Source organism: Oncorhynchus keta, chromosome 28 (assembly GCF_023373465.1).
Source record: "Oncorhynchus keta strain PuntledgeMale-10-30-2019 chromosome 28, Oket_V2, whole genome shotgun sequence".
NCBI lineage: Eukaryota > Metazoa > Chordata > Actinopteri > Salmoniformes > Salmonidae > Oncorhynchus > Oncorhynchus keta.
In genome coordinates this window covers 75,573,835-75,587,576 of record NC_068448.1, presented here as the reverse complement: position 1 = coordinate 75,587,576, position 13,742 = coordinate 75,573,835, and positions in this window count along the sequence as shown.

Genomic DNA, 13,742 nt, shown 5'->3' with positions numbered 1-13,742 from the left:
GTGATTCTGTTTTTTTGGGTTATTCTGATGTTTCCTCCTACAGGGGTTCTGTAGTACTGCTGCTGAAGAAACACCCGACACCAACTCACAAATTCAATTGACAACATAACTTGTCCCCCCCTCTCCGTTTGACTGATGTAGCCAGACTACATTTTTTACCAGCCTAGCCAAGCCGCTCAGGAGCATGAAAACAAAGATATTGTGTCAGGCCTAAGTATATTCAAGGCAAGCTATCCACTCAAGGTGCAAAAGCTATTTTTCAATCGCCATAACAGCATCAAGGTTGAGAGGTAAGGACTCAACCAGTATTAATGCAATGTATTGTATGAGTGTTCAGAAAGATGACAAAGACCCATAAATCTTGCATAAGATGACGTCACTCCTATGGGACACTCGTCCCTCAACCGATCAGTGCATGCTTAATGCGAGGTGGGAGCGAGCGGTCAGACAGACAACTTTGGGATGAAAATATGTGTTGTCGCACAGATTAATTTGCTTTGTATGCGTTAGCCTTACCTGTATTAAAAAAAGGCCATCTTTGGTCGAATTATTCACTCAGAATTCACTGCTTCAACTTCAGCAGCCTACCTTTTCCTAGTTGGGCATGTGAGATCAAGTGTGCCTCATATGTGTTTGTGGTCTCATTGATATAGAGTAGGCTGCCTATGCTGAGAATCACTGGCAGTTATTTACTTCCTAAATATGGATATAGTTCACTACATTGCCTAGAAATAAATAAATATTGATCACCCCTATTTGTCTCCGTCTGAAAATCGCACCACTCCGAAAAAGGTAGTCTATAAAAATAGCTCAAGAGAAAGAGAAATTCTCTCCAACTCTGCTCCCTTCAAACTACATCTAGCATATTGTCTGATATTACCCAGTAATACAGATAACTGAATGCAAGGGACCACGTGAGAAACGCTGGTAATTTAACCTAGGCTATTTCTGCACATTTTGATATTGCCTATAGGGCGCAACATTTCTGGAACCATGGTTGGCAAGAGAGTTGCATCACATACACCTAAAATAACATTGAAGGCCCATGGCGGTTGGGTTTGGGATCAGTTTTTGTAGCTGCGGGTGGGAGTCAGACAGAAAGCCAGCAGGATGAAAAGCTGCAGGTGCGGGCGGGATGAAGAAATCAGACCCGGGCAGACCTCTAGTCTAGACTAGCAGCAGCCTGACGACCATGTCATGAGACGGGTAGGTAGGTTTGAGGCAGTCCGCTAGCTACATCATGCCTTCAGATTACATCTATGGACGAGGCCAGTTTCTCTCATTTCATTGTGGTGGTCATTGGCTTATGACTGGATGGCTGACAGACATGGCAGATCTGCTTCTAGCTCTTAAGCATATTTGCAGTATATATATATATATATATATATATATATATATATATATATATATATATGTGTGTGTGTGTGTTATTTCTTACATTATTAGCCCAGAACGTTTGTGTTATTACATACACAGCTGGAAATAACTTTTGTATATCAGAGTGGCGGTAACTCACCAGCATTACGACCAGAAATACAACTTTCCCCAATTGAATCCTTTGTTCATAACCCCGGGGAAACTGAACTTATCCCGGAGGCTGCTCCAAGACGGCGCCGGCAGAGAAGAGGTATTTGGAGTGGGATTCTAGTCCGACTCAGGAGCCGTGCACACCATCCACCGCTTCCGAGCATATTACTCGCTAATGTTCAGTCCCAGGACAATAAAGTTGATGAGCTCAGGGCGAGGATCTCATTACAGAGAGACATCAGGGACTATAACATACTCTGTTTCACGGAATCATGGCTCTCTCGGGATACACTGTCCCTGTCCATACAGCCAGCTGTGTTCTCAGTACATTACACATACAGGAATAAATAACTCTGGATATACTGTCCCCGTCCATACTGCCAGCTGGGTTCTCAGTACATTACACAGACAGGAATACAGAACTCTGGATATACTGTCCCAAACCATACAGCCAGCTGGGTTCTCAGTACATTACACAGACAGGAATACAGAACTCTGGATATACTGTCCCCGTCCATACAGCCAGCTGGGTTCTCAGTACATTACACAGACAGGAATAAAGAACTCTGGATATACTGTCCCCGTCCATACAGCCAGCTGGGTTCTCAGTACATTACACAGACAGGAATAAAGAACTCTGGATATACTGTCCCCGTCCATACAGCCAGCTGGGTTCTCAGTACATTACACAGACAGGAATAAAGAACTCTGGATATACTGTCCCCGTCCATACAGCCAGCTGGGTTCTCAGTACATTACACAGACAGGAATAAAGAACTCTGGATATACTGTCCCCGTCCATACAGCCAGCTGGGTTCTCAGTACATTACACAGACAGGAATAAAGAACTCTGGATATACTGTCCCCGTCCATACAGCCAGCTGGGTTCTCAGTACATTACACAGACAGGAATACAGAACTCTGGATATACTGTCCCAAACCATACAGCCAGCTGGGTTCTCAGTACATTACACAGACAGGAATACAGAACTCTGGATATACTGTCCCCGTCCATACAGCCAGCTGGGTTCTCAGTACATTACACAGACAGGAATACAGAACTCTCTGAGAAGAAGAAAAGCAGTGGTGTATGTTTCATGATTAACAACTCATGGTGTGATTGTGACAACATACAGAAACTCAAGTCCTTTCATTCAACCGACCTAGAATACCTCACAATCAAATGCCGACTATTACCATGCGGACACCGACGTCTTGCTGCCCGACAAGCTAAACGCCTTCTTTGCCCGCTTTGAGGATAACGCAGTGCCACCACAATGGTCCGCTCCCAAGGGCTGTGGGCTCTGATTCTCCGTGGCCGAAGTGAGTAAGACATTTAAGAGTATTAACCCGCTCAAGGCTGCCGGCCCCCTTAGCCGCATTCTCAGAGCATGCACAGACCAGCTGGCTAGAGTGTTTACAGACATATTCAATCTCTCCCTATCCCGGGCTGCTGTCCCGACTTGCTTCAAGATGTCCACCATAGTTCCTATACCCAAGAAAGCAAAGGTAACTGAACTAAATGACTATAGCCCCGTAGTACTCACTTCTGTCATCATGAAGAGCTTTCAGAGGCTAGTTAAGGATCATATCACCTCTACCTTACCTGACACTCTAGACCCACTTCAATTTGCTTAACGCCCCAATAGATCCACAGACGATACAATCACCATTGCACTGCACACTTCCCTATCCCATCTGGACAAGAGGAATACCTATGTAAGAATGCTGTTCATTGACTATAGCTCAGCCTTCAACACCATAGTCCCCTCCAAGTTCATCATTAAACTCGGGGCCCTGGGTCTGAACCCCGCCCTGTGCAACTGGGTCCTGGACTTCCTAACGGACCACCCGCAGGTGGTTAAGATAGGAAACAACACCTCCACTACGCTTATCCTCAACACAGGGGCCCCACAAGGGTGTGTGCTCAGCCCCCTCCTGTACGCCCTGCTAACCCATGACTGCGTGGCCACACACACCTCCAACTCAATCATCAAGTTTGCAGGCGACACAACAGTAGTAGGCCTTATTACCAGACAGCCTACAGGGAGGATGTGAGGGCCCTGGGAGAGTGGTGCCAGGAAAATAACCTCTCCCTCAACAAAACTAAGGATCTGATCGTGGACTTCAGAGGGAGCATGCACCTATCCACATTGACGGAACCACAGTGGAGAAGGTGAAGTTTCAAGTTCCTCAGAGTACACTTCCCTGACAATCTGAAATGGTCCACCCACACAGACAGTGTGGTGAAGAAGGCGCAACAGTTCCGATTCAACCTCAGGAGGCTGAAGAAGTTTGGATTGGCCCCTAAGACCCTCACAAACTTTAACAGATGCACAATTGAAAGCATGCTGTCGGGCTGTACGGCAACTAGCCCACAGCCGCAGGGCTCTCCAGAGGGTTGTGAGGTCTGCCCAACTCATCACCGGAGGCACACTGCCTGCCGTCCAGGACACCTACAGCACCCGATGTCACAGGAAGGCCAAAAGATCATAAAGGACATCAACCACCAGAGCCACTGCCTATTCACCCCGCTATCATCCAGAAGGCGAGGTCAGTACAGGTGCATCATCACCACCAGAGCCACTGCCTGTTCACCCCGCTATCATCCAGAAAGCGAGGTTAGTACAGGTGCATCATCACCACCAGAGCCACTGCCTGTTCACCCCGCTATCATCCAGAAAGCGAGGTTAGTACAGGTGCATCAAAGCTGGGACCGAGAGACTGAAAAACAGCTTCTATCTCGAGGCCATCAGACTGCTAAATAGCCATCACTAGTCGGCTACCACACGGCTCAACCCTGCACCTTAGAGGCTGCTGCCCTATGTACATAGACATCACTGGCTACTTTAATAATGGAACACTAGTCACTTTAATGTTTACATACTGCTTTACTAATTTCATATGTACGTACTGTATTTTAGTCATTGCTCATCCTAATATTTATATATTTCTTAATTCCATTATATTTCTTTGAGATTGGTGTATTATTTCGATACTACTCCAAATTTGGAGCTAAGAACACAACTATTTCGCTACACCCGCAAAAACATTGATAAATACGTGTATGTGACTAATAACATTTGATTTGATTTGTTTACAGGGGGCCCACAGGGAAATCTAAAAGTCTTTAAGGGGAGGGGTCACAACACAACATGGTTCTAGAACCCACTGGTCTGGGTATTGATTAAAGTACCAAAGAGAAGGAGATCAAATGGCCTGCAGTCTCAGGAGGAGGGTCAGCCATTGTAGTCTCTAAGGCAATGTCACGCGACTGCATAATGTGTGATGACCATCATGTCATAGCTTCGGGGAGAGAGCGTATGTGTAGCCCTATAATAAAAGGCTGTAATAAAAGGCTGAGAGGGCATTAAATGATTACACGATGCTGGCGAGACTGTTTGGAGCTGGCCATTACTACGGTTTCTTGATTCAGAATTGTGCCCCAGTGCCATTAGCAAAAACATGGCAAGTCACATGAAAGACCCTTATTAGCAACGAGATTCAATGACTTTTCCTAGGGGGACCTGCAGTTTCAAATGTCACAATTCAATCCCACACTGAATAAAAACCATTGTCCTTGCAGCAGCCTTGCTAATCGTCTCGACAGTCTCCAAAAACATGTTGTTTTCTCCAGACCACTCTCTCCACTATGAGGCCAGGGACGAATGTGCTGCACTGGTGTCAGAAGTGGGATGGCGCTACTAGGAGGCCATCTGTTATATAGGAAAGGCTGCAGATAAAAACAAAGGCACCCGAAGGAACCTGCGACTGAACCACGGACAGCACCACGGTCAGCGAGGTCAACAGTTTCAGCACCATGGCCACTGAACAGCACCAAACCCACCTCCCAGCTGGATATGAGAAGGTTCAGCGCACCTGTGTCAGTCTAGTTGTGTAGGCTCTGTTCAGGAATGGCCGCTATTACTAAGTAAGAGTGTCTATTTACTGACTAATAATAACAGTCTACTTTTGGGGATAAACTGTACTTTGTCAGAGATGGAGATCTTTACAATTACAAAAATAAGACTATGTATGGCATGTGCAAGTGAATCACAACAGTGCGGCGTGTCAAAGTTATGTCAACGTTAAAAGCACAAGTCAAGGCTCTTTACTTCTCCATTTCCGTCGAACGGCTCGTTGCTGTCCGTTCCTGAGTTGGAAAATGTGAAGACTGCATGGTCCCAGTCCGGGAAGGTGTTGATAAAGTATATTTCCTCCATCCCCGCTTCAGTTGCCGACACCAATCTTAATACTTTGGACACGTCTTCTCCCATTTCAACCGCAGCTCATCAAGGTCAAAATGTATACAGACTCCCTATTGGTATACAGGAAAGCGCGTTTTAAAATGAGGAAATAGATTACCAATATATTTCGCTTGTGGAACGGGACTCTGAATAAATCTGTCTAGTTTGTCAATAGCCTACCAGTAGCGAAATATAGGACAAGTTTTGTCAAAAAAGAAAAACAGATTTTGACTCCAAACACCTGTGGAAAAGGAGGATACTAAAAATGAATTAATGGTGGCTATCTGTTAATGATAAGGAATGTATTCTCAGAGCGCAAATAGCAATAAAACGTAGTTCCTCAATCAAAAAATTAGTTCATCTGAATCAGGGCAACTAATAGACTTTTTTATTGCAAAATGTTTATAATGAAATTTCGAAGCCTTCAACACATCCAGGTTGAATCACATGGCCGCAGTTATTTGTTATCCTCATCCGAATCAGTCCTTTAAATCGTTATCTATTCTCGGAAATTTAACCAATTATGCGTATAGGATACAGCTCAAAACCTAAACACATCCACACAATCACTCTCTCCGCGATATTAATTCTCATCATGTTTGGGCTCCCATTTTATGTTTCGCAGTCGGTGAGAGTGGTTTTTAATTCGGGAAACCGGTTGACAGGCTACAGCCCACCAGTTCTGCATTATGCAGCTCTCTTCGTGCGGATCTTGTGTGACCAAATTTGAGTCCGAGCAACGGAGGGAAACAGATGAGGTTTCTGCTGTGTACCGATTTCCCGCACCCGCATGGATTATGCGACAGCAAACATATCCACCCCCCCCCCCCCCCTCGCTCGTTCTCTCATACCTTTAACTCTCGGCATTAGTTTTCATTGACAGGGGCAAGTGATTCTGCTGGAGAAATAACAATGCCAATCTATTATCTTCTCTTCTGCACACTGTGCATTTCTCAACCAAAAGAGATTAGGCCTGCTTTGTTTATACATATTCTATCAGGCTATACAAAAATGAGTCAGGTTATTCTCTGTGAGGACTGAGTAGGCTCGGATTCACCTCTTTCATTTATTATGTCATCACCAAAGCTATTCCTCACCAAAGCCATTGCAGAAAGGGTTAACATAAAACGCATTGTGAACACACTAAAGACATTTTTTTTCACTATGTTTATTTCACCTTGCTCGTACCTCTGCAATATTACTTAATGAGAACATTAATAACAGAGTGAAATACAATTTCAGCAATTTGTCCACTCACACCTAAAAAAGCTATCAGTCATCTTGTCCCTGGATATCAAGTACTCCATATCTCCAGCAGCAAATGGTTCTTCCCCCTTGACTTAGCTATCAATCAGCAGAGGGATTGGTTTAGGCTGGTAACAGACCTACACATACTGTAAATACTAGGAGTGTAGGGATGTAGGTTAACAAGTATTCATCCCAAGGGCTTATGAATGTATGCTTAAAGTATATAATACAATTCATTCAGAACGTATTCAAACCCCTTCCCCTTTTCCACATTTTGTTACTTTACAGACATATTGTAAAATTGATGAAATGAATGTGTTTCCTCATCAATCTACACACAGCCAATACAACGTAGGAGTGGCTTTGGGACAAGTCTCTGAATGTCCTTGAGTGGCCCAGCCAGAGACCGGACTTGAACACGATCGAACACGATCGAACATCTGTGCAGCAACACTCCCCATCCACCCTGAGAGGATCTGCAGAGAAGAATGTGGAAAAACTCCCCAAATACAGGTGTGCCAGGCTTGTAGCGCCATACCCAAGAAGACTCGAGGCTGTAATCGACGCCTTCAACAAAGCACTGAGTAAAGGCTCTGAATACTTATGTAAATGTGATATTTCAGTTTTTACATTTGTATAAATTAGTAAAAAAATCAAAAATCCTGTGTTTGCTTGTCGTTATGGGATATTGTGTCGAGATTGATGAGGGAATTTAAAATATATATTATTTTAGAATAAGGCTGTAACCCATCAACATTTTGAAAAGGTCAAGGGGTCTGAATACTTTTCGAAGGAACTGTAGATGTGAGAATAATGAACATGGTACAGTTGGTCTGTGTTGGTGGGTGTCTTATATGTCAATGAAAATGTCATATTTGTCTGCCAGAAAAAAAACATTTCTGGATTAAAAGGGGCAACACAAGACAAATTGAAACTGAGAATTCAATGCCAATCAGGTCAACATGTTGGTTTAGACAGCCATTCCAGAGAAGAATAACAACTAAAGAACAATCTAGACCTGTTCCTTTAAGAGCACCAAGATGTGTCTTTTTGCTTTAATAACTTATGCAACAACAAAGATGCTAATAGCAGAAATTCAGCATCGCTGAAGCGGACAGCGAAATCCTGTTGAAGTTCAGCACCTGGGTACTGGACAGCGACATCCTGTTGAAGTTCAGCACCTGGGTACTGGACAGCGACATCCTGTTGAAATTCAGCACCTGGGTACTGGACAGCGACATCCTGTTGAAGTTCAGCACCTGGGTACTGGACAGCGACATCCTGTTGAAGTTCAGCACCTGGGTACTGGACAGCGACATCCTGTTGAAGTTCAGCACCTGGATACCGGACAGCGACATCCATTTGAAGTTCAGCACCTGTGTACAGGACAGCGACATCCTTTTGAAGTTCATCCCCTTGGTACCGGACAGCGACATCCGTTTGAAGTTCATCCCCTGGGTGCCGGACAGCGACATCCGTTTGAAGTTCAGCACCTGGGTACTGGACAGCGACATCACACAATTGTGGGAATCTCTGAAGATAAATGAGAATAGGCCTATTCCACGACTGGTCTATCGACGTCACCGCACGAAGAGGCAAAAACAGACGTCCCCCATAGTCTAACTTGCTAGCCCCGGTCTGCTAACTGCTAGCTTGCTTGCCCCGGTCTGCTAACTGCTAGCTTGCCTGCCCCGTTCTGCTAACTGCTAGCTTGCCTGCCCCAGTCTGCTAACTGCTAGCCCCTACTAACTGATTGCTCGCTAACCTGGTCTGCTAACTGCTAGCTTGTTTAACCCCGGCCTACTAACTGTTAGCGTGTTAGCATTGGCCTGCTAACTGTCTGAATCGCCGTGTCCCCAGTCAGCCCAACCACTCACTGGACCCATATGTTCACTTGTCTAAGCATGCCTCTCTCTAATATCAATATGCCTCATCCATTACTGTCCTGGTTAGTGATTACTGTCTTATTTCACTGTAGAGCCTCTAGCCCTGCTCAATATGCCGTAACCAATCATGTTGTCCCAACTTCTACATATGCGATGACATCACCTGGTTTAAACGTCTCTAGAGACTATATCTCTCTCATCATTACTAAATGCCTAGATTTACCTCCAATGTACTCACATCCTACCTTACCTTTGTCTGTACGCTATGCCTTGAATCTATGCTATCGTGCCCAGAAACCTGCTCCTTTTACTCTCTGTTCCGAATGTGCTAGACAGCCAGTTCATATAGCATTTAGCCATACCCTTATCCTACTTCTCCTCTCTTCCTTTGGTGATGTGGAGGTTAATCCAGGTCCTGCAGTGCCTAGCTCCACTCCCACTCCTCAGGTGCTCTCATTTGTAACAGTTAAAGCCTTGGTTTCATGCATGTTAACATTAGAAGCCTACTCCCTAAGTTTGTTTTACTCACTGCTTTAGCACACTCGGTTTTCCTAAGCCAGGATTCAGACACGTCTAAGACACCCCTGATGTCTTAGACGTGTCTGAATCCTGTTTTAGGAAAACCGCCAAAAACCCTGAAATATCCATTGCTAACTATAACATTTTCCGCCAAGATAGAACTGCATAAAAAGGGTGGTGTAGCAATCTAATGCAAAGATAGCCTGCAGAGTTATGTATTACTATCCAGGTCTGTACCCAAACAATTCGAGCTTCTACATCTAAAAATTAAACTTTCCAGAAACAAGTCTCTCACTGTTGCCGCTTGCTATAGACCTCCCTCTGCCCCCAGCTGTGCCCTCGATACCATATGTGAATTGATTGCCCCCCATCTATCGTCTGAGTTCGTGCTACTACCTAGTAGTACCTAAACTGGGACATGCTTAACACCCCGGCCATCCTACAATCCTAGCTTGATGCCCTCAATCTCACACAAATTATCAATGAACCTACCAGGTACAACTCCAAATCCGTAAACACGGGCACCCTCATAGATGTCATCCTAACTAACTCGCCCTCCAAATACAACTCTGCTGTTTTCAATCAAGATCTCAGCGATCACTGCCTCATTGCCTGCAACCGTAATGGGTCTGCGACCAAACAACCACCCCTCATCAGTGTCAAACGCTCACTAAAACACTTCTGCGAGCAGGCCTTTCTAATCGACCTGGCCGGGATATTCTGGAATGACATTGACCTCATCCCGTCAGTGGATGATGCCTGGCTATTGTTTAAAAGTGCCTTCCTCACCATCTTAAATAAGCATGCCTCGTTCAAAAAATGTACAACCAGGAATAGATATAGTCCTTGGTTCACTCCAGACCTGTCTGCCCTTGACCAGCACAAAAAACATAAACGTGCATATCACGTTCTGCCCCGTGATATGCAACTTTTCAGGGAAGTTAGGAACAAATATACACAGGCATTTAGGACAGCTAAGGCTAGCTTTTTCAAACAGAAATTTGCATCCTGGAGTACAAACTCAAAAAAGTTCTGGGACACTGTAAAGTCAATGGAGAATAAGAGCACCTCCTCCCAGCTGCCCACTGCTCTGAGGCTAGGAAACACTGTCACCACCGATAAATCATCTATAATTGAGAATTTCAATATGCATTTCTCTACGGCTGGCCATGCTTTCCACATGGCTACCCCTACCCCGGTCAACTGCCCGGCAACCTCCACAGCAATCCGCCAAAGCCCCCACCATTTCTCCTTCACCCAAATCCAGAAAGCTGATGTTCTGAAAGAGCTGCAAAATCTGGACCCCTACAAATCAGCCGGGCTAGACAATCTGGACCCTCTCTTTCTAAAATTATCTGCTGAAATTGTTGCAACCCCTATTGCTAGCCTGTTCAACCTCTTTTTCGTATCGTCTGAGATTCCTAAAGATTGGAGGGCTGCCGCGGTCATCCCCCTCTTCAAAGGGGGTGACACTCTAGACCCAAACTGCTACAGACCTATATCTATCCTACACTGGCTTTCTAAGGTCTTCGAAAGTCAAGTTAACAAAACAGATTACCGTCCATTTCGAATCCCACCGTACCTTCTCCGCGATGCAATCTGGTTTCAGAGCTGGTCATGGGTGCTCCTCAGCCACGCTCAAGGTCCTAAATGACATTATAACCGCCATCAATAAGAGAAATTACTGCCGTATTCACGACCTGGCCAAGGTTTTTGACTCTGTCAATCACCACATTCTTATTGTGTTGCTAACATTTACGATAGCAAATTTCAATTTTCAAAAAAAGAAATGACGTTTTCGTCTTTTGAGCTTCTAGTCATGAAATCTATGCAGCCTACTCAATTACTTTTTATAGCTCCTGTTTCCAGGCCGCCTGGGCCATATATTAAGTATATAGCTCATATGGTCCAGAGGCAAACGTCCCTGAGTAGAGGCAGATACGCTCACATACGGCATGTTACAGTAGGCCTATTCCACTTCTCTCAAGAACTCTTATTGTGCTTCAAGCCCCACATACCGACTGGCACACTTCGCCAACACCACAAGGGATCACAGGGATGAGCCCACTGCTGCCACCGTTGTAGCAAGAGAGAGAAGGAGAGATGCAACAGGGACTCGAATCATAGCTCCTACAGTGTAGAGGCAAGCACCAAATGGACTGTACAATGAAAATACAACGTCTAACAACTCTGTTACGATAGAGCAGTGTTTCTGTCGTCTGTACCTTGGCCAGGTAGGGACTAGTACTGGTCCATGTGTTGTGGTGACTAGTAGTACTGGTTCATGTGTTGTGGTGACTAGTAGTACTGGTTCATGTGTTGTGGTGACAAGTAGTACTGGTTCATGTGTTGTGGTGACTAGTAGTACTGGTTCATGTGTTGTGGTGACTAGTAGTACTGGTTTATGTGTTGTGGTGACTAGTAGTACTGGTACATGTGTTGTGGTGACTAGTAGTACTGGTTCATGGGTTATGGTGACTAGTAGTACTGGTTCATGTGTTGTGGTGACTAGTAGTACTGGTTCATGTGTTGTGGTGACAAGTAGTACTGGTTCATGTGTTGTGATGACTAGTAGTACTGGTTCATGTGTTGTGGTGACTAGTAGTACTGGTTCATGTGTTGTGGTGACTAGTAGTACTGGTTCCTGTGTTGTGGTGACTAGTAGTACCGGTCCATGTGTTGTGGTGACTAGTAGTACTGGTTCCTGTGTTGTGGTGACTAGTAGTACTGATTCCTGTGTTGTGTGACTAGTAGTACTGGTTCATGTGTTGTGACTATTGGTACTCGTTCATGTGTTGTGGTGACTAGTAGTACTGGTTCATCTGTTGTGGTGACTAGTAGTACTGGTTCATCTGTTGTGGTGACTAGTAGTACTGATTCCTGTGTTGTGGTGACTAGTAGTACTGGTTCATGTGTTGTGGTGACTAGTAGTACTGGTTCATGTGTTGTGGTGACTAGTAGTACCGGTTCATGTGTTGTGGTGACTAGTAGTACTGATTCCTGTGTTGTGGTGACTAGTAATACTGGTTCATGTGTTGTGGTGACTAGTAGTACTCGTTCATGTGTTGTGGTGACTAGTAGTACTGATTCCTGTGTTGTGGTGACTAGTAGTACTGATTCCTGTGTTGTGGTGACTAGTAGTACTGATTCCTGTGTTGTGGTGACTAGTAGTACTGATTCCTGTGTTGTGGTGACTAGTAGTACTGGTTCATGTGTTGTGGTGACTAGTAGTACTGGTTCATGTGTTGTGGTGACTAGTAGTACTGGTTCATGTGTTGTGGTGACTAGTAGTACTGGTTCATGTGTTGTGGTGACTAGTAGTACTGGTTCATGTGTTGTGGTGACTAGTAGTACTGGTTCATGTGTTGTGGTGACTAGTAGTACTGGTTCATGTGTTGTGGTGACTAGTAGTACTGGTTCATGTGTTGTGGTGACTAGTAGTACTGGTTCATGTGTTGTGGTGACTAGTAGTACTGGTTCATGTGTTGTGGTGACTAGTAGTACCGGTCCATGTGTTGTGGTGACTAGTAGTACTGGTTCATGTGTTGTGGTGACTAGTAGTACTGGTTCATGTGTTGTGGTGACTAGTAGTACTGGTTCATGTGTTGTGGTGACTAGTAGTACTGGTCCATGTGTTGTGGTGACTAGTAGTACTGGTCCATGTGTTGTGGTGACTAGTAGTACTGGTTCATGTGTTGTGGTGACTAGTAGTACTGGTTCATGTGTTGTGGTGACTAGTAGTACTGGTTCCTGTGTTGTGGTGACTAGTAGTACTGGTTCATGTGTTGTGGTGACTAGTAGTACTGGTCCATGTGTTGTGGTGACTAGTAGTACTGGTTCATGTGTTGTGGTGACTAGTAGTACTGGTTCCTGTGTTGTGGTGACTAGTAGTACTGGTCCATGTGTTGTGGTGACTAGTAGTACTGGTCCATGTGTTGTGGTGAATAGTAGTACTGGTTCATGTGTTGTGGTGACTAGTAGTACTGGTCCATGTGTTGTGGTGACTAGTTGTACTGGTTCCTGTGTTGTGGTGACTAGTAGTACTGGTTCCTGTGTTGTGGTGACTAGTAGTACTGGTCCATGTGTTGTGGTGACTAGTAGTACTGGTTCCTGTGTTGTGGTGACTAGTAGTACTGGTTCATGTGTTGTGGTGACTAGTAGTACTGGTTCCTGTGTTGTGGTGACTAGTAGTACTGGTTCATGTGTTGTGGTGACTAGTAGTACTGGTCCATGTGTTGTGGTGACTAGTTGTACTGGTCCATGTGTTGTGATGGCTAGTAGTACTGGTTCCTGTGTTGTGGTGACTAGTTGTACT